General features: G+C 40.5%; 1 non-coding gene across 1 annotated transcript; it reads right to left on the reverse strand.

The window, feature by feature from the left end:
* Positions 1-7,717: 7,717 nt before the first annotated feature.
* Positions 7,718-7,789, reverse strand: TRNAW-CCA (transfer RNA tryptophan (anticodon CCA)). Its single transcript has one exon. It is a non-coding gene; the product is annotated as a tRNA-Trp (tRNA).
* Between the last annotated feature and the right edge of the window lie 17,199 nt (positions 7,790-24,988).

Genomic DNA, 24,988 nt, shown 5'->3' on the forward strand with positions numbered 1-24,988 from the left:
GTCTCCCCCTTTGGCCTGACCCCTCCACGCAGGTGGATTCGGGCGTGCGGTGGCGACTCGCCCGTCCGCATCCCTGGGATCCCTTCATTCCTCGTTCCTGGAGCCTTCACCGCTCCTCTTCCTTCCTTCTCCCTCTTGCAGGCCTGGGCCTCTGTTACTAGGCCCGCCTCCGGAGCAGAGCTCATGCAGAGCCCCTGCTCCCTGCCACTTCTGCTCAGACTTCTCTGCACTGAACTAAGATGGTGCCCACCTTTTATACTCCCTTCTCAATGCACCCAGGAACTGCTTCCTCCCTGCTCCTGCACTGCAGGGTTCCCCTTCCTCAGTGTTCCCTCCTCCCACTCCAGCCAGGGACAGGGACTGTCGTGCCCATCTCAGGGGCATATTGGTCGCCCTGCCCCACGGCAATGTGGTGTAATGCAAGCAGGTGTCGGGTCCTGATCCACACTCCATCCTTATCTGAGAGTGAGATATCACACCTCTGGGTGAGGTGCAATACGTCTGTAGCAACCGAGCCCTCGTTGCTACAGTTCCATTTATCTTCAGCCTAGGTGACGTATTGTGATACAGGGCCGTGATTTTGGCTATAAAAGGGTCCCCTAGACCCCTACCCCAAGCTTTTTAAGAGAATCATATATGGCGTGCCAGGAGACTCTATGGAATGCTTTCTCAGCATCCAACGAGAGTATCTACTTACAAATTTTTAACTGCATCTAGCCCAGGAAATACTTTGTGCCTAGTAGCAGTGTCTGCTAGTCAGCGGATTATCCCGGCTGTTAAGCAAGCTACACCACCTGTAGTTTGGACACTTAATTTTTTCAAAGGAAATGCTTCGGGACCACGGGATACTCAGTGAAGAGCATCAGGAGGCACCCCAAGGCATAGGGGCTGGGACTGGCACTAGGATGCCTTGCGGTGGACAGCCGAGCTCGATCCTTATAAAAGCTTTTTAACTGCAGCAGCTTTAGTGGACGCTACTGGAGCTGGAATTACGCGGCTGCTGGCATGAGACTTGCCCTCCAATAGATCCTTGTAAATGGATTTAAAGTGTATTCATTCAAATTAGAGGGACAATTTAAATTAAAAAGCTTAGAGCTGCCTCCACCAAAGGGGGGCTCTCTCGACCCACCAGCGGACAGGCACCAGTATTGGGAGAGGGGGGCTGGCCGTCAGGGTTCACCGCGGCTCTGGCACAAACCCGGCGACACGGAGGTGGCACGGGCAGGAGCGGACTGGCCGTCTCGGCTTCTCACTTTTTGGATTTTAGAAGGGCATGACATGCCTATATCTGTGTCTCACCCTCCTTTTACTCCTCCACCTCTTTTCTTTTCGCATGACTATATGTACTTGTCACTTTTCCATGTGTTAGTTGTGTCTTCTGAGCAGTTTGTCAGCTTTTGGACACCTTTGAAGGTGTTTTCTATGTGTTTCTATGTGTTTTTGTTTGCCTGCCATTGGTTTTAACGGTGTTCGAAGGTGTTCGACGAACCGAACCGAACTCGAACACTACGGGGGTGGCTCAACACTAATCCCAACGTGCCTTAAATATTCAATGTTTTGCTTTTGTTCCCCGATGATTTTTCTCATGAAATAATTGTTTATAAGTTATTATTCTATAACATTCAACTAAAATACACTTTTTTAGACACTGTGCTGACAGATAGCAACCAGCTTCAATTTTAATCCAGACATGGGTTAAGTTATGAAAAAGTGTTTTGCTCTCGATGTGATTTGAACACACAACCTTCTGACCTGGTGTCAGAATCGCTACTGTTGCGCCACGAGAACATATTAAAAGTAACTTTCCGCCCATAATATAACTCACTTAAAAAGTGCATGAAGAAATCGTGGCACACCTTCTCGAAATTTGCTACTTTTACTTACAGACTGAAAAAGACATAAACAAGGATGAATGAACATCTTGATATTGGGAATGCAGGGTTTTCCAGTTTAAAATTCAGAGTCTAGTAAAGAACCCTTTTTTCTTATGGATTCAAAGAGGACAATGCTATGATCAAAGTGAAAAGAGATCCCAATGTGCCTTAAATATTCAATGTTTTGATTTCGTTTCCCTATGATTTTTCTCATCAAATAATTGTTTATAAGATATTAATTTATAACGTCCAACTAACAGACACTTTTTCAGACACTGTGCTGACAGATAGCAACACAGCTTCAATTTTAATCCAGACATGGGTTAAATTATGAAAAAGTATTTTGACCCCGACATGATTTGAACAGGCAACCTTCTGATCTGGAGTCATATGCGCTACCGTTGCGCCATGAGATCATATGAAAAGTAATTTTCCACCCATAATATAACTCACGTAAAAAGTGCATGAAGAAATCATGGCACACCCTCTTGAAATTTGCTACTTTTACTCACAGACTGAAAAAGACATAAAAACGGATGAATGAACATCTTGATATTGGGAATGCAGGGTTTTCCAGTTTAAAATTCAGAGTCTAGTAAAGAACCCTTTTTTCTTATGGATTCAATGATGACAATGCTATGATCAAAGTGAAAAGAGAACCCACCGTGCCTTAAATATTCAATGTTTTGATTTCGCTTCCCTATGATTTTTCTCATCAAATACTTGTTTATAAGATATTAATTTATAACATTCTACTAAAAGACTCTTTTTTAGACACAGCGCTGACAGATAGCAACACAGTTTCAATTTTAATCCAGACATGGGTTAAGTAATGAAAAAGTTGCTTGACCTTGGTATGATTTGAACTCGCGACCTTATGATATGGAGTCAGACGCGCTACCGTTGCACCACAAGATCATTGGAAAAGATACTTTCCACCCATAATTCACATGAAAAGTGTATGAAGAAATCGCGCAAACCTTCTCGAAGTTTGCTACTTTTGCTCACAGACTGAAAATGACATAAACAAGGACGAATGAACATCTTGATATTGGGAATGCAGGGTTTTCCTGTTTAAAATCTAGAATCTAGTAAAGAACCCTTTTTTCTTATGGATTCAAAGATGACAATGCTATGATCAAAGTGAAAGGAGATCCCGACGTGCCTAAAATATTCAATGTTTTGCTTTTGTTCCCCGATGATTTTTCTCATCAAAGAATTGTTTGTAAGATATTATTCTATAACATTCAACTAAAATACACTTTTTTAGACACTGTGCTGACAGATAGCAACACAGCTTCAATTTTAATCCAGACATGGGTTAAGTTATGAAAAAGTGTTTTGATCCCGATGTTATTTGAACACACAACCTTCTGACCTGGAGTCAGAATCGCTACTGTTGCGCCACGAGGTCATTTTAAAAGCAACTTTCTGCCCATAATATAACTGACTTAAAAAGTGCATGAAGAAATCGTGGCACACCTTCTCGAAATTTGCTACTTTTACTTACAGACTGAAAAAGACATAAACAAGGATGACTGAACATCTTGATACTGGGAATGCAGGGTTTTCCAGTTTAAAATTCAGAGTCTAGTAAAGAACCCTTTTTTCTTATGGATTCAAAGATGACAATGCTATGATCAAAGTGAAAAGAGATCCCAACGTGCATTAAATATTCAATGTTTTGATTTCGTTTCCCTATGATTTTTCTCATCAAATAATTGTTTATAAGATATTAATTTATAACATTCAACTAAAAGACACTTTTTCAGACACTGTGCTGACAGATAGCAACACAGCTTCAATTTTAATCCAGACATGGGTTAAGTTATGAAAAAGTTTTTTGACCCCGACGTGATTTGAACACGCAACCTTCTGATCTGGAGTCATATGCGCTACCGTTGCACCACAAGGTCATATGAAAAGTAATTTTCCACCCATAGTATAACTCACTTAAAAAGTGCATGAAGAAATCGTGGCACACCTTCTCCAAATTTGCTACTTTTACTTACAGACTGAAAAAGACATAAACAAGGACGAATGAACATCTTGGTATTGGCAATGCAAGGTTTTCCAGTTTAAAATTTAGAGTCTAGTAAAGAACCGTTTTTTCTTATGGATTCAAAGATGACAATGCTATGATCAAAGTGAAAGGAGATCCCAACGTGCCTTAAATATTCAATGTTTTGATTTCGCTTCCTGATTATTTTTCTCATCAAATAATTGTTTATAAGATATTAATCTATAACATTCAAATAAAAGACACTTTTTCAGACACTGTGCTGACAGATAGCAACACAGTTTAAATTTTAATCCAGACATGGGTTAAGTTATGAAAAAGTTTTCTAACCCCGACATGATTTGAACACACAACCTTCTGATATAGAGTGAGACGCGCTACCGTCGCGCCACAAAGTCATATGAAAAGAAACTTTCCGCCCATAATATATCTCAATGAAAAAGTGCATGAAGCAAACGTGGCACACCTTCTCGAAATTTGCTACTTTTACTTACAGACTGAAAAAGACATAAACAAGGACGAATGAACATCTTGATATTGGGAATGCAGGGATTTACAGTTTAAAATTTAGAATCTAGTAATGAACCCTTTTTTCTTATGGTTTCAAAGATGAAAAAGCTATTATCAAAGTCAAAAGAGATACCGAAGTGCATTAAATATCCAATGTTTTGATTTAATTTCACGATGATTTTTCTCATAAAAGAATTGTTTATAAGATATTAATATATAACATTCAACTAAAAGACACTTTTTCAGCAACTGCGCCGACAGATAGCAACACAGTTTCAATTTTAATGCATACATGGGTTAAGTAATGAAAAAGTAGCCTGACCCTGGCGTGATTTGAACACGCAACCTTCTGATCTAGAGTCAGACTTGCTACCGTTGCACAACAAGATAATACGAAAAGAAACTTTCCGCCCATAATTCATGTGAAAAGTGTATGAAGAAATCGCGCAAACCTTCTCGAAATTTGCTACTTTTGCTCAAAGTCTGAAAATGACATAAACAAGGACGAATGAACATCTTGATATTGGGAATGCAGGGATTTCCTGTTTAAAATTTAGAATCTAGTAAAGAACCCTTTTTTCTTATGGATTCAAAGATGACAATGCTATGATCAAAGTGAAAAGAGATCCCGACGTGTCTTAAATATTCAATGTTTTGATTTTGTTCCCCGATGATTTTTATCATCAAAGAATTGTTTGTAAAATATTAATCTATAACATTCAACTAAAAGACACTTTGCTGACAGATAGCAACACAGCACTAGTTTTATTCCAGACATGGGTTAAGTTATGAAATAGTTTTTTGTCCCCGACGTGATTTGAACAAGCAACCTTCTGATCTGGAGTCAGACGCGCTACCGTTGCACCACGAGATCATACAAAAAGTAACTTTCCACCCATAATATAACTCACTTAAAAGTGCATGAAGAAATCGTGGCACACCTTCTCGAAATTTGCTACTTTTACTTACAGACTGAAAAAGACATAAACAAGGACGAATGAACATCTTTGTATTGGGAATGCAGGGTTTTCCAGTTTAAAATTTAGAGTCTAGTAAAGAACACTTTTTTCTTATGGATTCAAAGATGACAATGCTATGATCAAAGTGAAAGGAATTCCCAACGTGCCTTAAATATATGCAATGTTTTGATTTTGCTTCCTGATTATTTTTCTCATCAAATAATTGCTTATGAGATATTAATCTATAACATTCAACTAAAGGACACTTTTTCAGACACTGTGCTGACAGATAGCAACACAGTTTCAATTTTAATCCAGACATGGGTTAAGTTATGAAAAAGTTTTTTGACCCTGACGTGATTTGAACACGCAACCTTCTGATGTGGAGTCAGACGCACTACCGTCACACCACGAAGACATATGAAAGCAACTTTCCGCCCATAATATAACTCACTGAAAAAGTGCATGAAGCAATCGTGGAACACCTTCTCGAAATTTGCTACTTTTACTTACAGACTGAAAAAGACATAAACAAGGACGAATGAACATCTTGATTTTGGGAATGCAGGGATTTCCAGTTTAAAATTAAGAATCTAGTAATGAAGCCTTTTTTCTTATGGTTTCAAAGATGACAATGCTATGACCAAAGTGAAAAGAGATCCCGAAGTGCATTAAATAATCAATGTTTTGATTTCATTTCACGATGATTTTTCTCATAAAAGAATTGTTTATAAGATATTAATCTATAACATTCAACTAAAAAACACTTTTTTATACAATGCGCCGACAGATAGCAATACAGTTTCAATTTTAATCCAGACATGGGTTAAGTAATGAAAAAATTGCTTGACCCTGACTTGCTTTGAACACACAACCTTCTGACCTGGAGTCAGAAGCGCTACCATTGAGCCATGAGGTGGTATGAGAAGCAACTTTCCACCCATAATATAACTCACTTAAAAAGTGCATGAAGAAATCGTGGCACAACTTCTCGAAATTTGCTACTTTTACCTACAGACTGAAAAAGACATAAACAAGGACGAATGAACATCTTGGTATTGGGAATGCAGGGTTTTCCAGTTTAAAATTTAGAGTCTAGTAAAGAACCCTTCTTTCTTATGGATTCAAAGATGACAATGCTATGATCAAAGTGAAAGGAGATCCCGACGTGCCTTAAATATTCAATGTTTTGATTTTGTTCCCCGATGATTTTTCTCATCAAAGAATTGTTTGTAAGATATTAATCTATAACATTCAAAAAAAGGACACTTTTTTAGACACTGTGCTGACAGATAGCAACACAGCTTTAATTTTAATCCAGACATGGGGTAAGTTATGAAAAAGCTTTTTGACCCCGACGTGATTTCAACACGAAACCTTCTGATCTGGAGTCAAACGCGCTACCCTTGCGCTACGAGATCATTCAAAATGCAACTTTCCACCCATGATATAACTCACTTAAAAAGTGCATGAAGAAATCATGGCACACCTTCTCGAAATTTTCTACTTTTACTTACAGACTGAAAAAGACCTAAACAAGGACGAATGAATATCTTGGTATTGGGAATGCAGGGTTTTCCAGTTTAAAATTTAGAGTCTAGTAAAGAACCCTTTTTTCTTATGGATTCAAAGATGACAATGCTATGATCAAAGTGAAAGAAGATCCCAACGTGACTTAAATATTCAATGTTTTGATTTCGCTTCATGATTATTTTTCTTATCAAATAATTGTTTATAAGATATTAATCTATAACATTCAACTAAAAGACACTTTTTCAGACACTGTGCTGACAGATAGCAACACAGCTTCAATTTTTCATTCAGACCTGGGTTAAGTTATGAAAAAGGTTTTTAACACTCACGTGATTTGAACACGCAACCTTCTGAACTGGAGTCAGACACGCTACTGTTGCTCCACAAGGTCATGTCGAAAGAAACTTTCCGCCCATAATATAACTCACCTAAAAAGTGCATGAAGAAATCATGGCACACGATCTCGAAATTTGCTACTTTTACTTACAGACTGAAAAATACATAAACAAGGACGAATGAACATCTTGATATTGGGAATGCAGGGATTTACAGTTTAAAATTTAGAATCTAGTAATGAACCCTTTTTTCTTATGGTTTCAAAGATGAAAAAGCTATTATCAAAGTCAAAAGAGATTCCGAAGTGCATTAAATATTCAATGTTTTGATTTTGTTTCCCGATGATTTTTCTCATCAAAGAATTGTTTATAAGATATTAATCTATAACAATCAACTAAAAGACACTTTTTTAGACACTGCGCTGACAGATAGCAACACAGTTTCAATTTTAATCCAGACATGGGTTAAGTAATGAAAAAGTTGCTTGACCCTGGCGTGATTTGAACACGCAACATTCTGATCTGGAGTCAGACGCGCTACCATTGCACCACAAGATCATACTAAAAGAAGCTTTCCACCCATAATTCACATGAAAAGTGTATGAAGAAATCATGGCAAACCTCGAAATTTGCTACTTTTGCTCACAGACTGAAAATGACATAAACAAGGATGAATGAACATCTTTATATTGGGAATGCAGGGTTTTCCAGTTTAAAATTTAGAATCTAGTAAAGAACCCTTTTTTCTTATGGATTCAAAGATGACAATGCTATGATCAAAGTTAAAGGAAATCCCGACGTGCCTTAAATATTCAATGTTTTGATTTTGTTCCCCGATGATTTTTCTCATCAAAGAATTGTTTGTAAGATATTAATCTATAACATTCAACTAAAAGACACTTTTTTAGACACTGTGCTGACAGATAGCAACACAGCTTTAGTTTTAATCCAGACATGGGTTAAGTTATGAAAAAGCTTTTTGACCCGGACGTGATTTGAACATGCAACCGACTGTTTTGAAGTCAGACGCGCTACCCTTGCGCCGCGAGATCAAACGAAAAGTAACTTTCCACCCATAATATAACTCACTTAAAAAGTGCATGAAGAAATCATGGCACACCTTCTCGAAATTTGCTACTTTTACTTACAGACTGAAAAAGACATAAACAAAGACGAATGAATATCTTGGTATTGGGAATGCAGGGTTTTCCAGTTTAAAATTTAGAGTCTAGTAAAGAACTCTTTTTTCTTATGGACTCAAAGATGACAATGCTATGATCAAAGTGAAAAGAGATCGCAACGTGCCTTAAATATTCAATGTTTTGATTTTGCTTCCTGATTATTTTTCTCATCAAATAATTGTTTATGAGATATTAATCTATAACATTCAACTAAAAGACACTTTTTCAGACATTGTGCTGACAGATAGCAACAAAGCTTCAATTTTAATCCAGACATGGGTTAAGTTATGAAAAAGTTTTTTGACCCTGACATGATTTGAATACGCAACCTTCTGATCTGGAGCTAGACGCGCTACCGCTGCGCCACGAGTAGAGAAGAGCGTTGTTCTACTCGAACTGCTCGCCAATCTAAAATTCAAGCTGTTTTGGGCGGTGTTCGAGCCGTTCGGCGAACACAAACAATTTGAGAAAAATTCGGCTGTTCGAGGTTATGTTCGATAACTGTTCGTGCACCAAAATCATAACTGGATTTTTTCTCAGTAATGATGAAAATTAATGTTAATACGCAGTTTGAGTGTACAGCGGGGAGGGGCAGGGGATGGATCTCTGCAGGAACAATGAAGATCTCCATTTTTTTTTCTCTTTCCCGCATTTACAGTGGGGAGGTGCAATCAGTCAGCCTATCAGCAGCGCACACACGGAGCGAAGTGCTTTTTTTCACACAAGCAAGGGCATGTGTCATTGGCAGTGTATGTCACATGTCCTTGCCCTATAAGACCAAGCCATTTTCCCCGTCGCCACCATATTCTCACTGCTGCAGCTGCGTGTTAGACGGCACCGCTGTTGCTGTGTGCGCTATACCTTGTTAATTTCAAGCCAATTTTCGCACAAATCTACAGATAGCTTGGGAGTAAGGAATAGTTGTGATTGCAGTCCTTTTAATGACTAGGTTACAGCATTTCCTACGAATTTTATCAGGCAGGTCTGTGCTCTTAAAAAGATAGGTTGTGGGAGTAAAGAATAATTGTAATTGGAGTCCTTTTCAGGACTAGGTTACATCAGTTACTATCAGTTTTTGCCAGGCAGGTCTGTGCCAGTGCTGTGCAAGTTTTTTTCACAGCATTTGGCTGAATCTAGCAAAGCTAATTCTTTTTGGCCTATTGCAGAGTGTGTTAGTCAGTGGAGTAGCCTATCTGTGTTGCAAGATATACCACCTGTGTATAGAATACCAATTTTTTTACTGCACCTAGTGAAGTAAAATCTTTTGGGCATAGCATCATTCTATTAGTCCATCTATACTGACCTCCATCAGGTTGCAAATTGAATATAATTTTTTTCTGCATCTAGCTCTGAAAAAATATTTGGGCTTCTAGCAGTGTGTGGGACTTTCTCTATTAGTCCATCTATACTGACCTCCATCAGGTTGCAAACTGAATATATTTTTTTCTGCATCTACCTCTGAAAAAATATTGGGTTTGGAGCTGTGTGTGGGACTTGTTCTATTAATCCATCTATACAGACCTCCATCAGGTTGCAAACTGAATATAATTTTTTTCTGCATCTACCTCTGAAAAAATATTTGGGCTTCTAGCTGTGTGTGGGACTTGTTCTAATACTCCATCTATACTGACCTCCATCAGGTTGCAAATAGAATATAATTTTTTTCTGCATCTAGCTCTGAAAAAATATTTGGCTTCTAGCTGTGTGTGGGACTTGTTGTATTAGTCCATCTATACTGACCTCCATCAGGTTGCAAACTGAATATATTTTTTTCTGCATCTACCTCTGAAAAAATATTGGGCTTCTAGCTGTGTGTGGGACTTGTTCTATTAATCCATCTATACAGACCTCCATCAGGTTGCAAACTGAATATAATTTTTTTCTGCATCTAGCTCTGAAAAACTATTTGGGCTTCTAGCTGTGTGTGGGACTTTCTCTATTAGTCCATCTATACTGACCTCCATCAGGTTGCAAATTGAATATAATTTTTTTCTGCATCTAACTCTGAAAAAATATTGGGCTTCTAGCTGTGTGTGGGACTTGTTGTATTAGTCCAACCATACTGACCTCCATCAGATTGCAAACTGAATATATTTTTTTCTGCATCTACCTCTGAAAAAATATTGGGTTTCTAGCTGTGTGTGGGACTTGTTCTATTTATCCATCTATACTGACCTCCATCAGGTTGCAAATTGAAAATAATTTTTTTCTGCATCTAGCTCTGAAAAAATATTGGGCTTCTAGCTGTGTGTGGGACTTGTTGTATTAGTCCATCTATACTGACCTATATCAGGTTGCAAACTGAATATATTTTTTTCTGCATCTACCTCTGAAAAAATATTGGGCTTCTAGCTGTGTGTGGGACTTGTTCTATTAATCCATCTATACAGACCTCCATCAGGTTGCAAACTGAATATAATTTTTTTCTGCATCTAGCTCTGAAAAAATATTTGGCCTTCTAGCAGTGTGTGGGACTTTCTCTATTAGTCCATCTATACTGACCTCCATCAGGTTGCAAATTAAAAATATTTTTTATCTGCATCCAGCTCTGAAAAATATTTGGGCTTCTAGCTGTGTGTGGGACTTGTTCTATTACTCCATCTATACTGACCTCCATCAGGTTGCAAATTGAATATAATTTTTTTCTGCACCTAGCTCTGAAAAAATATTGGGCTTCTAGCTGTGTGGGACTTGTTGTATTAGTCCATCTATACTGACCTCCATCACGTTGCAAACTGAATATATTTTTTTCTGCATCTACCTCTGAAAAAATATTGGGCTTCTCTCTGTGTGTGGGACTTGTTCTATTAATCCATCTATGCAGACCTCCATCAGGTTGCAAACTGAATATAATTTTTTTCTGCATCTAGCTCTGAAAAAATATTTGGCCTTCTAGCAGTGTGTGGGACTTTCTCTATTAGTCCATCTATACTGACCTCCATCAGGTTGCAAATTAAAAATAATTTTTATCTGCATCTAGCTCTGAAAAAATATTTGGGCTTCTAACTGTGTGTGGGACTTGTTCTATTACTCCATCTGTACTGACCTCCATCAGGTTGCAAATTGAATATAATTTTTTTCTGCATCTAGCTCTGAAAAAATATTGGGCTTCTAGCTGTGTGTGGGACTTGTTGTATTAGTCCATCTATACTGACCTCAATCAGGTTGCAAACTGAATATATTTTTTTCTGCATCTACCTCTGAAAAAATATTGGGCTTCTAGCTGTGTGTGGGACTTGTTCTATTAATCCATCTATACAGACCTCCATCAGGTTGCAAACTGAATATAATTTTTTTCTGCATCTAGCTCTGAAAAAATATTTGGCCTTCTAGCAGTGTGTGGGACTTTCTCTATTAGTCCATCTATACTGACCTCTGTCAGGTTGCAAACTGAATATAATTTTTTTCTGCATCTAGCTCTGAAAAAATATTTGGCCTTCTAGCAGTGTGTGGGACTTTCTCTATTAGTCCATCTATACTGACCTCCATCAGGTTGCAAACTGAATATAATTTTTTTCTGCATCTAGCTCTGAAAAAATATTTGGCCTTCTAGCAGTGTGTGGGACTTTCTCTATTAGTCCATCTATACTGACCTCCATCAGGTTGCAAATTAAAAATAATTTTTATCTGCATCTAGCTCTGAAAAAATATTTGGGCTTCTAGCTGTGTGTGGGACTTGTTCTATTACTCCATCTATACTGACCTCCATCAGGTTGCAAATTGAATATAATTTTTTTCTGCATCTAGCTCTGAAAAAATATTGGGCTTCTAGCTGTGTGTGGGACTTGTTCTATTAATCCATCTATACAGAACTCCATCAGGTTGCAAACTGAATATAATTTTTTTCTGCATCTAGCTCTGAAAAAATATTTGGCCTTCTAGCAGTGTGTGGGACTTTCTCTATTAGTCCATCTATACTGACCTACATCAGGTTGCAAATTAAAAATAATTTTTATCTGCATCTAGCTCTGAAAAAATATTTGGGCTTCTAGCTGTGTGTGGGACTTGTTCTATTACTCCATCTATACTGATCCCCATCAGGTTGCAAATTGAATATTATTTTTTTCTGCATCTAGCTCTGAAAAAATATTGGGCTTCTAGCTGTGTGTGGGACTTGTTGTATTAGTCCATCTATACTGACCTCCATCAGGTTGCAAACTGAATATATTTTTTTCTGCATCTACCTCTGAAAAAATATTGGGCTTCTAGCTGTGTGTGGGACTTGTTCTATTAATCCATCTATACAGACCTCCATCAGGTTGCAAACTGAATATAATTTTTTTCTGCATCTAGCTCTGAAAAAATATTTGGCCTTCTAGCAGTGTGTGGGACTTTCTCTATTAGTCCATCTATACTGACCTCCATCAGGTTGCAAATTAAAAATAATTTTTATCTGCATCTAGCTCTGAAAAAATATTTGGGCTTCTAGCTGTGTGTGGGACTTGTTCTATTACTCCATCTATACTGACCTCCATCAGGTTGCAAATTGAATATAATTTTTTTCTGCATCTAGCTCTGAAAGAGTATTGGGCTTCTAGCTGTGTGTGGGACTTGTTGTATTAGTCCATCTATACTGACCTCCATCAGGTTGCAAACTGAATATATTTTTTTCTGCATCTACCTCTGAAAAAATATTTGGCCTTCTAGCAGTGTGTGGGACTTTCTCTATTAGTCCATCTATACTGACCTCCATCAGGTTGCAAACTCAATATAATTTTTTTCTGCATCTAGCTCTGAAAAAAATATTTGGCCTTCTAGCAGTGTGTGGGACTTTCTCTATTAGTCAATCTATACTGACCTCCATCAGGTTGCAAATTAAAAATAATTTTTATCTGCATCTAGCTCTGAAAAAATATTTGGGCTTCTAGCTGTGTGTGGGACTTGTTCTATTACTCCATCTATACTGACCTCCATCAGGTTGCAAATTAAAAATAATTTTTATCTGCATCTAGCTCTGAAAAAATATTTGGGCTTCTAGCTGTGTGTGGGACTTGTTCTATTACTCCATCTATACTGACCTCCATCAGGTTGCAAATTGAATATAATTTTTTTCTGCATCTAGCTCTGAAAGAGTATTGGGCTTCTAGCTGTGTGTGGGACTTGTTGTATTAGTCCATCTATACTGACCTCCATCAGGTTGCAAACTGAATATATTTTTTTCTGCATCTACCTCTGAAAAAATATTTGGCCTTCTAGCAGTGTGTGGGACTTTCTCTATTAGTCCATCTATACTGACCTCCATCAGGTTGCAAACTCAATATAATTTTTTTCTGCATCTAGCTCTGAAAAAAATATTTGGCCTTCTAGCAGTGTGTGGGACTTTCTCTATTAGTCCATCTATACTGACCTCCATCAGGTTGCAAATTAAAAATAATTTTTATCTGCATCTAGCTCTGAAAAAATATTTGGGCTTCTAGCTGTGTGTGGGACTTGTTCTATTACTCCATCTATACTGACCTCCATCAGGTTGCAAATTGAATATAATTTTTTTCTGCATCTAGCTCTGAAAAAATATTGGGCATCTAGCTGTGTGTGGGACTTGTTGTATTAGTCCATCTATACTGACCTATATCAGGTTGCAAACTGAATATATTTTTTTCTGCATCTACCTCTGAAAAAATATTGGGCTTCTAGCAGTGTGTGGGACTTGTTGTATTAGTCCATCTATACTGACCTCCATCACGTTGCAAACTGAATATATTTTTTTCTGCATCTACCTCTGAAAAAATATTGGGCTTCTAGCTGTGTGTGGGACTTGTTCTATTAATCCATCTATACAGACCTCCATCAGGTTGCAAACTGAATATAATTTTTTTCTGCATCTAGCTCTGAAAAAATATTTGGCCTTCTAGCAGTGTGTGGGACTTTCTCTATTAGTCCATCTATACTGATCTCCATCAGGTTGCAAATTAAAAATATTTTTTATCTGCATCTAGCTCTGAAAAAATATTTGGGCTTCTAACTGTGTGTGGGACTTGTTCTATTACTCCATCTGTACTGACCTCCATCAGGTTGCAAATTGAATATAATTTTTTTCTGCATCTAGCTCTGAAAAAATATTGGGCTTCTAGCTGTGTGTGGGACTTGTTGTATTAGTCCATCTATACTGACCTCAATCAGGTTGCAAACTGAATATATTTTTTTCTGCATCTACCTCTGAAAAAATATTGGGCTTCTAGCTGTGTGTGGGACTTGTTCTATTAATCCATCTATACAGACCTCCATCAGATTGCAAACTGAATATAATTTTTTTCTGCATCTAGCTCTGAAAAAATATTTGGCCTTCTAGCAGAGTGTGGGACTTTCTCTATTAGTCCATCTATACTGACCTCCATCAGGTTGCAAATTAAAAATAATTTTTATCTGCATCTAGCTCTGAAAAAATATTTGGGCTTCTAGCTGTGTGTGGGACTTGTTCTATTACTCCATCTATACTGACCTCCATCAGGTTGCAAATTGAATATAATTTTTTTCTGCATCTAGCTCTGAAAGAGTATTGGGCTTCTAGCTGTGTGTGGGACTTGTTGTATTAGTCCATCTATACTGACCTCCATCAGGTTGCAAACTGAATATATTTTTTTCTGCATCTACCTCTGAAAAAATATTTGGCCTTCTAGCAGTGTGTGGGACTTTCTCTATTAATCCATCTATACTGACCTCCATCAGGTTGCAAATTGAATATAATTTTTTTCTGCATCTAGATCTGAAAAAATATTGGGCTTCTAGCTGTGTGTGGGACTTGTTGTATTAGTCCATCTATACTGACCTCCATCACGTTGCAAACTGAATATATTTTTTTCTGCATCTACCTCTGAAAAAATATTGGGCTTCTAGCTGTGTGTGGGACTTGTTCTATTAATCCATCTATACAGACCTCCATCAGGTTGCAAACTGAATATAATTTTTTTCTGCATCTAGCTCTGAAAAAATATTTGGCCTTCTAGCAGTGTGTGGGACTTTCTCTATTAGTCCATCTATACTGACCTCCATCAGGTTGCAAATTAAAAATAATTTTTATCTGCATCTAGCTCTGAAAAAATATTTGGGCTTCTAGCTGTGTGTGGGACTTGTTCTATTACTCCATCTATACTGACCTCCATCAGGTTGCAAATTGAATATAATTTTTTTCTGCATCTAGCTCTGAAAAAGTATTGGGCTTCTAGCTGTGTGTGGGACTTGTTGTATTAGTCCATCTATACTGACCTCCATCAGGTTGCAAACTGAATATATTTTTTTCTGCATCTACCTCTGAAAAAATATTTGGCCTTCTAGCTGTGTGTGGGACTTTCTCTATTAGTCCATCTACACTGACCTCCATCAGGTTGCAAACTGAATATATTTTTTTCTGCATCTACCTCTGAAAAAATATTGGGCTTCAAGCTGTGTGTGGGACTTGTTCTATAAATCCATCTATACAGAAATCCATCAGGTTGCAAACTGAATATAATTTTTTTCTGCATCTAGCTCTGAAAAAATATTTTGCCTTCTAGCAGTGTGTGGGACTTTCTCTATTAGTCCATTTATACTGACCTCCATCAGGTTGCAAAAAGAATATAATTTTTTTCTGCATCTAGCTCTGAAAAAATATTTGGCCTTCTAGCAGTGTGTGGGACTTTCTCTATTAGTCCATCTATACTGACCTCCATCAGGTTGCAAACTGAATATATTTTTTTCTGCATCTACCTCTGAAAAAATATTGGGTTTGGAGCTGTGTGTGGGAATTGTTCTATTAATCCATCTATACAGACCTCCATCAGGTTGCAAATTGAAAATAATTTTTTTCTGCATCTAACCCAGCCAATAGTTTTGGCCTAATACCACACTTTGGCCACTCAGCTCTGCTCGGTTCCCATCCATTGTTTTTTTGTGCAAACAACTCCAGAGTTGTGAATTAGTTAACCACCAAAATGAGTGGAAAAAGGCCTGCTGCTGGTGGAAAGGGGAATAGGCGTGTTGGGAAGGGGAAAAAAGGTTGTGTCCGTGGGGTAGGTGTTAAAGCAGCATTAACATCTGCAGAAGAAAGACCATCTTCCAGCCAAACTAAAATGTCTACTTCTTTTAGCGGACAATGTGATAAGATCCCTTTCTTACGGCCACGCCAATCACTACAAATTCCAGATGAGGCACAAAACAGCCTGTGCTTCAACGGATATCAAGTGCTCCTTTAAGTGGGCTCTCCTCCACATCAACTTCAACATCACAAATACTCCAGTCCTCAAAGGTGTCACCCCAATGGCACTTGCTTCCTCACAGCTCCCAAATCTCCAGCTGCCCATCTGAGTATGAGGTAGAACAGATGGTTGAGTCTGCAGAGCTGTTTACTCATATTATAGCCTGGGAATCAGAGGTCGACTCCAGCGCTTCTGTGAATCCAGACGAGGAAATGATCTGCACTGATGCCCAGAATCTTTATGAGTCGGATCCAGGACCAGACGCAGAAGGTTCTGACCATAATGTAGACCCTCATTCCTAAACTGTAACTCCTGTTGGTGGAGACAATGAGGAAGACGATGATGAGACTCAAATACCTGATTGGAGCGACAACTTTAGTTTTTTGTCAGGGCAGGAAGAGGTTGGCTCTGAGGACGACGGGTGTGATAACGCACAGGGTGATGATGATGAGGTTGGAGATCCCACTTACTGTCAACCCACAGTCAGCCAAGAGATGAGGTCAGCAGAGGAGGTGGAGGAAGATGCTAGTGACGACGAGGTCAGGTTGCGCCTTCCTGGACAGAGACGTAGTACTGGAAGCACGTCAACAACTGCATCCTCAAACACAACTCTGCCTCTCACCACAAGTCGTGGTGGCTCTTCCGGTCGCATGGGTGCTAAGCCTTGCATAGCCTGGGCATTTTTTCAGATCGATAAATATGACCCAACTCGTGTTATCTGTAACATTTGTCAGCAAAAGCTAAGTAGAGGCCAAAAAATACATAGTTTGAGTACTTCATGCATGAACCGGCACATGGACATGAAGCATAAGTTGCAGTGGGATACTCGGTGTGCTACAATGTGGCTTAGCCGGCCGGGCCAACCACCGTCTGCCATATCTTGTGCATCCGCGGCCTCTTCATCCTCTGTGACTGGGGGGACAGCAGTCACACCTGTTTTGGGGCGCAGACCTGCCACCTCTTTACCCGCAACAGCCAGCGTGATTGGCAGGTCATCATTTTCTTTGGAGGTGGTAACACCAGCTGGTGTTGAGCTCTGTCCGACATCGATAGCACCACCTTTGGATCAAGGCAACCTAACATGTCCGCCTGCATCTTCCTCACAGACCGGCAGTTTGCCGGGGACACCCTTATCAACCCCGTCTAAGCACAATAGCCAGCCCTCGGTCCCTCAGATGTGGACAAGTAAAAGACCATTTCCTCCTAGCCATGAGAAAGCTAAGAGGTTGAATTTCACCATCTGCAAGCTCTTGGCTACAGAAATGCTGCCCTTCCGCCTGCTGGACACAGAGGATTTTCGAGACCTTATGTCCGTCGCAGTGCCCCAGTACCAGATGCCCAGTCGGCACTACTTCTCAAACAAAGGTGTGCCTGCGCTCCACCAGCATGTCGCACACAACATCACCGCTTCTTTGAGAAACTCTGTGTGTGACAGGGTGCATTTCACCACAGACACTTGGACGAGTAGGCATGGACAGGGGCGTTACATGTCGCTGACTGGGCACTTGGTAACTATGGTGACAGCAGGACAAGGGGCTGCTGTCCAAGTCTTGCCGTCCCCACGAGTTGTGCGTCAATCCTCTTTATGTCAAAGTTCCTCCACTGCTTCTGCCTCCTCAACCTCCTCTCGGTCTTCCACCTGCACCCAAAGCCTGTCTGGTCATGCCACAAGCTTTCTAACTGCGCAGAAGGGATCCTGCACACCTCCTTACTATGCTGGCAGTAGGGCTCAACGTCATCAGGCTGTTTTTACTTTGAAATGTCTGGGAAATGTGAGTCACACAGCTGAGGAGTTGTGGTCAGCTCTGGAGAACCAATTTCATGAATGGTTGTCTCCACTGGACCTGAAACCAGGGAAGGCCGTGTGCGACAATGCTGCAAACCTGGGTGTGGCCCTTTGCCGGGGCAATGTCACACACGTGCCTTGTATGGCTCACGTGTTGAACCTGGTTGTCCAGCAATTTTTAGCCCACTATCCCAGACTAGATGGCCTTCTGCAGAGGGCACGGTCGCTGTGTGCTCACTTCCGCCGTTCGCATCCCGCAGCTCAGCGACTTACATCTCTACAGAAGTCGTTGGGCCTGCCGCTTCACTGGCTAAAATGCGATGTGCCTACCCGGTGGAATTCAACTCTGCACATGTTGCAGCGACTGTGGCAGCACCGAGAAGCCCTGGTGCAATACGTTCTGATGTATAGCCTGGGCCAACGAGATCCAGAGGTGGGGCAAATCACGCTGGAGGAGTAGTCTCAGATCAGGGACCTATGCACCCTTCTGCACAGTTTTGAAATGGCGATGAAGATGTTTAGTGCTGACAATGCCATTATCAGCATGACTATTCCGGTGATTTACATGCTGGAGCACATGTTAAACAGAATTCGGAGTCAGGTGGTGGCACAAGAGGAGGTGGAGGAAGTAGAGGAGGAGGAGTTGTATGAGGAAGGGCTAACATCTGCAAGGTCCAGACGGTCGGCAGCACCAAGGCGGCAGGCATGTGAGGGTGGGGGAGATGGTTTTAACAGGGCGCATGGTAGCAGCCAAACTAGTGAGGAAGGTGCAGGAGCCCAGGAAGAAGTGGAGGACGAACTGATGGAAGACTCATCAGATGAGGGAAACCTTGATCACATTTCTGTTGTATGAGGTTGGGGGGAGAGGACAGAGGAAGGAATCATGATTGTTACCTCGCCACCAACACAACAGGGACTTGGTGCTCCTGGATGCGCAACACACATGAGTGCCTTTTGCTGCACTACCTGCAACATGACCCTCGAATTGTGAGAATTAGAAATAATCCTGACTACTGGGTTGCCACACTGTTAGATCCCCGGTACAAAAGTAAATTTGCAGAAATTATTCCTGCCATAGAATGGGATGCACGCATGCAGGAGTATCAGCAGAGACTGTTGCAGAATCTTACATGTGCTTTTCCACAAAACACCAGTGGTTCACGTAATGAATCTTACAGTTCTAACTTGCCAACCGTGGTCTGTATGGAGTTGTTCAATAAAGGGCCCAAAATTAAGATAACATAGATGGGAGAGGTCTCTATGAATAGGAATTCCTAAGTATTTGATACCCTGTGAGGGCCAGGCAAAGGGAAAGTTGGACTGGATGGAATCCTATATGGATTTTCGGAGGGAGACATCGAGGGCCTCAGACTTCGCTGCATTGATTTTAAAATTTGACCATGTAACAAAGTGATCTATTTCAGCCATAACAGCATGGATGGATATATGTGATTGAGTGATATATACTAGGACATCATCAGCAAATAGAGAGCACTTGTACTCGGTGCCTCCCACCTCAATCCACCTAATATTGGGGTTATGGCGAATTTATGAGAGCAGGTGCTCCATCACTAGGATGTATAAGAGAGGGGACAGAGAACATCCCTGCCTTGTCCCATTGGTGATTGTGAAAGGTGATGAAAATGTTCTGATGCACCCCCTGGGCCTTGGGACCACCGGAGCCGGACCCTTTTTGGTGGTTGCTGGTGGTTGTAGTCTTCGTGGCGGCGACAAGGTTCCGTGGCTCAGGGTGGTCAAACCAGGGGCGGAACTATTTATGTGGTTTTGATGTTTAAATGTCCGACTACGCCACCCGTGGATTGCGGTCAGAGTGAACCGCCATTGCAGGGCAGACCGCTGAGGCTGGTGTTGTGGGTGCAGCAGAGCGTAGCATAACTCCCCACGGGAGGAGTATAGCCTCAGGGCAGTGTATGCGGAGGATGGGGGTGATGGTGCAGGGCAGCAGCAGTAATGACACGGAGTCAGTGATGCAGTCCAGGGCCTTTACTCACAGTTCTTATTATCCAGACCACGTCTGCAGGTAACGGCTGCCCACGTCGTACTGTGCTCACCAGGTGAGGGGCTCAGACAACTCCCAGATAACTTTGGAGCGCTTCACAGGACCCCCTTTGTGTGTCCTTTGTCTGGCCTTTCTTACCAACCCTTCTGTCCGGCTGCCTCGGGTCTCCTCTTGGTAAACTTGGCGCCAGTTTCCCTGACCCTATGTGGTGCCTTCCTAGCTGGTGTAGCGAGGGGCTGCGCCACATAAAATGTCACAGCCTCTGGTTTCTAGCTGAGGGTCATTTCCTGCCTCCACTAGTTTCGGGGACCGGTCTCCCCCTTTGGCCTGACCCCTCCACGCAGGTGGATTCGGGCGTGCGGTGGCGACTCACCCGTCCGCACCCCTGGGATCCCTTCATTCCTCATTCCTGGAGCCTTCTCCGCTCCTCTTCCTTCCTTCTCCCTCTTCCAGGCCTGGGCCTCTGTTACTAGGCCCGCCTCCGGAGCAGAGCTCATGCAGAGGCCCTGCTCCCTACCACTTCTGCTCAGACTTCTCTGCACTGAACTAAGATGGTGCCCACCTTTTATACTCCCTTCTCAATGCACCCCGGAACTGCTTCCTCCCTGCTCCTGCACTACAGAGTTCCACTTCCTCAGTGTTCCCTCCCCCCACTCCAGCCAGGGACAGGGACTGTCGTGCCCATCTCAGAGGCATATTGGTCGCCCTGCCCCACGGCAATGTGGTGTAATGCATGCAGGTGTCGGGTCCTGATCCACACTCCATCCTTACCTGAGAGTGAGATATCACACCTCTGGGTGAGGTGCAATACTTCTGTAGCAACCGAGCCCTCAGGGTGCTACAGTTCCATTTATCTTCAGCCTAGGTGACGTATTGTGATACAGGGCCGTGATTTTGGCTATAAAAGGGTCCCCTAGATCCCTACCCCAAGCTTTTTAAGAGAATCATATATGGCGTGCCAGGAGACTCTATGGAATGCTTTCTCAGCATCCAACGAGAGTATCTAATTACAAATTTTTAACTGCATCTAGCCCAGGAAATACTTTGTGCCTAGTAGCAGTGTCTGCTAGTCAGTGGATTATCCCGGCTGTTAAGCAAGCTACACCACCTGCAGTTTGGACAGTTAATTTTTTCAAAGGAAATGCTTCGGGACCACGGGATACTCAGTGAAGAGCATCAGGAGGCACCCCAAGGCATAGGGGCTGGGACTGGCAGTAGGATGCCTTGCGGTGGACAGCCGAGCTCGATCCTTATAAAAGCTTTTTAACTGCAGCAGCTTTAGTGGACGCTACTGGAGCTGGAATTGCGCGGCTGCTGGCATGAGACTTGCCCTCCAATAGATCCTTGTAAATGGATTTAAAGTGTATTCATTCAAATTAGAGAGACAATTTAAATTAAAAAGCTTAGAGCTGCCTCCACCACAGGGGGGCTCGCTCAACCCACCAGCGGACAGCCACCAGTATTGGGAGAAGGGGGGCTGGCCGTCAGGGTTCACCACGGCTCTGGCACAAACCCGGCGACACGGAGGTGGCACGGGCAGGAGCGGACTGAATGTGTCGGCTTCTCACTTTTTGGATTTTAGAAGGGCATGACATGCCTATATCTGTGTCTCCCCCTCCTTTTACTCCTCCACCTCTTTTCTTTTCACATGACTATATGTACTTGTCACTTTTCCATGTGTTAGTTGTGTCTTCTGAGCAGTTTGTCAGCTTTTGGAAATCTTTGAAGGTGTTTTTTATGTGTTTCTATGTGTTTTTGTTTGCCTGCCATTGGTTTTAACGGTGTTCGAAGGTGTTCGACGAACAGTTCGACGAACACACGGGTGTTCGACGTACCAAACCGAACTCGAACACTACGGGGGTGGCTCAACACTAGTAAAGAACCCTTTTTTCTTATGGATTCAAAGATGACAATGCTATGATCAAAGTGAAAGCAGATCCCAACGTGCCTTAAATATTCAATGTTTTGATTTTGCTTCCTGATTATTTTTCTCTTGAAATAATTGTTTATAAGATATTAATCTATAACATTCAACTAAAAGACACTTTTTCAGACACAGTGCTGACAGATAGCAACACAGCATCAATTTTAATCCAGACATGGGTTAAGTTATGAAATAGTTTTTTGACCCCGACGTGATTTGAACACGCAACCTTCTGATCTGGAGTCAGACAAGCTACCCTTGCGCTCGAGATCATACAAAAAGTAACTTTCCACGCATAATATAACTCACTTAAAAAGTGCATGAAGAAATCGTGGCACACCTTCTCGAAATTTGCTACTTTTACTTACAGACTGAAAAAGACATAAACAAGAACGAATGAACATCTTGGTATTGGGAATGCAGGGTTTTCCAGTTTAAAATTTAGAGTCTAGTAAAGAACCCTTTTTTCTTATGGATTCAAAGATGATAATGCTATGATTAAAGTGAAAGGAGATCCCAACGTGCTTTAAATATTCAATGTTTTGATTTCGCTTCCTGATTATTTTTCTCATGAAATAATTGTTTATAAGATATTAATCTATCACATTCAACTAAAAGACACTTTTTCAGACACTGTGCTGACAGATAGCAACACAGCTTCAATTTTAATCCAGACCTGGTTTAAGTTATGAAAAAGTTTTTTAACACTCATGTGATCTGAACACGCAACCTTCAGATGTGGAGTCAGACGCGCTACCGTTGCGCCACGAGGTCATATGAAAACAAGCTTTCCGCCCATAATATAACTCACTTAAAAATTGCATGAAGAAATCGTGGCACACCTTCTCGAAATTTGCTACTTTTACTTACAGACTGAAAAAGACATAAACAAGGATGAATGAACATCTTGATATTGGGAATGCAGGAATTTAAAGTTTAAAATTTAGAATCTATTAATGAACCCTTTTTTCTTATGGTTTCAAAGATGACAATGCTATGATCAAAGTGAAAAGAGATCCCGAAATGCATTAAATATTCAATGTTTTGATTTCGTTTCACGATGATTTTTCTCATGAAAGAATTGTTTATAAGATATTAATCTATAACATTCAACTAAAAGACACTTTTTTAGACACTGCGCTGTCAGATAGCAACACAGTTTCAATTTTAAACCAGACATGGGTTAAGTAATGAGAAAGTTGCTTGACCCTGGCGTTATTTGAACACGCAAACTTCTGATCTGGAGTCAGACGCGCTACCGTTGCACCACAAGATCATATGAAAAGAAACTTTCCGCCCATAATTCACATGAAAAGTGTATGAAGAAATCACAAAAACCTTCTCGAAATTTGCTACTTTTGCTCACAGACTGAAAATGACATAAACAAGAACGAATGAACATCTTGATATTGGGAATGAAGGGTTTTCCTGTTTAAAATTTATAATCTAGTTATGAACCCTTTTTTCTTATGGATTCAAAGATGACAATGCTATGATCAAAGTGAAAGGAGATCCCGACGTGCCTTAAATATTCAATGTTTTGATTTTGTTCCCCGATGTTTTTTCTCATGAAAGAATTGTTTATAAGATATTAATCTATAACATTCAACTAAAAGACACTTTTTTAGACACTGCGCTGACAGATAACAACAAAGTTTCAATTTTAATCCAGACAGGGGTTAAGTAATGAAAAAGTTGCTTGACCCCGACGTGATTTGAACATGCAAACTTCTGATGTGGAGTCAGATGCGTTACCGTTGCACCACAAGATCATATGAAAAGAAACTTTCCGCCCATAATTCACTTAAAAAGTGCATGAAGAAATCGTGCACACCTTCTCGAAATCTGCTACTTTTACTTACAGACTGAAAAAGACATAAACAAGGATGAATGAATATCTTGGTATTGGGAATGGAGGGTTTTCCAGTTTAAAATTTAGAATCTAGTAAAGAACCCTTTTTTCTTATGGATTCAAAAATGACAATGCTATGATCAAAGTGAAAGGAGATCCCGACGTGCCTTAAATATTCAATGTTTTGATTTTGTTTCCCGATGATTTTTCTCATCAAAGAATTGTTTGTAAGATATTAATGTATAACATTCAGCTAAAAGACACTGTGCTGACAGATAGCAACACAGCTTCAATTTTAATCCAGACATAGGTTAAGTTATGAATAAGTTTTTTGACCCGCGACGTAATTTGAACACGCAACCTTCTAATCTGCAGTCAGACGCGCTACCGTTGCGCCACGAGGTCATATGTAAACAAGCTTTCCGCCCATAATATAACTCACTTAAAAATTGCATGAAGAAATCGTGGCACACCTTCTCGAAATTTGCTACTTTTACTTACAGACTGAAAAAGACATAAACAAGGATGAATGAACATCTTGATATTGGGAATGCAGGGATTTCCAGTTTAAAATTTAGAATCTATTAAAGAACCCTTTTTTCTTATGGTTTCAAAGATGACAATGCTATGATCAAAGTGAAAAGAGATCCCGAAATGCATTAAATATTCAATGTTTTGATTTCGTTTCACGATGATTTTTTTCATGAAAGAATTGTTTATAACATATTAATCTATAGCATTCAACTAAAAGACACTTTTTTAGACACTGTGCTGTCAGATAGCAACACAGTTTCAATTTTAATCCAGACATGGGTTAAGTTAT

This window comes from Phyllobates terribilis, unplaced genomic scaffold (assembly GCF_046119375.1).
Source record: "Phyllobates terribilis strain yellow unplaced genomic scaffold, ASM4611937v1 Scaffold_11__3_contigs__length_659146591, whole genome shotgun sequence".
Classification (NCBI taxonomy): Eukaryota; Metazoa; Chordata; class Amphibia; order Anura; family Dendrobatidae; genus Phyllobates; species Phyllobates terribilis.